At 51.1% G+C, this 395-nt stretch overlaps 1 non-coding gene across 1 annotated transcript in view; it reads left to right on the top strand.

The window, feature by feature from the left end:
- The first annotated feature begins 111 nt into the window (after positions 1-111).
- LOC124584062 overlaps positions 112-395 on the top strand; it is a 1,910-nt gene continuing 1,626 nt past the window's right edge. The window contains exon 1 of the ribosomal RNA XR_006974477.1: positions 112-395. This exon is cut by the window's right edge and continues 1,626 nt beyond it. This is a non-coding gene — a ribosomal RNA (small subunit ribosomal RNA).

Here is a 395-nt window from a genome sequence, read left to right on the forward strand (position 1 = left end):
GAGCTCAGCCTCCTCCTGTTTGCAGAATAATTGAGCGGACGCTTGCGTGTTCGCGTGGGCCCCCGGGACACACTCCCGGGCGGGCGGCTGCTCAGCTCTAGTTGACGCAGCTCCCTGGTTGATCCTGCCAGTAGTCATATGCTTGTCTCAAAGATTAAGCCATGCATGTCTCAGTACAAGCCGCATTAAGGTGAAACCGCGAATGGCTCATTAAATCAGTTATGGTTCCTTAGATCGTACCCACGTTACTTGGATAACTGTGGTAATTCTAGAGCTAATACATGCAAACAGAGTCCCGACCAGAGATGGAAGGGACGCTTTTATTAGATCAAAACCAATCGGTCGGCTCGTCCGGTCCGTTTGCCTTGGTGACTCTGAATAACTTTGGGCTGATC

Source organism: Schistocerca americana, unplaced genomic scaffold (assembly GCF_021461395.2).
Source record: "Schistocerca americana isolate TAMUIC-IGC-003095 unplaced genomic scaffold, iqSchAmer2.1 HiC_scaffold_47, whole genome shotgun sequence".
Classification (NCBI taxonomy): Eukaryota; Metazoa; Arthropoda; class Insecta; order Orthoptera; family Acrididae; genus Schistocerca; species Schistocerca americana.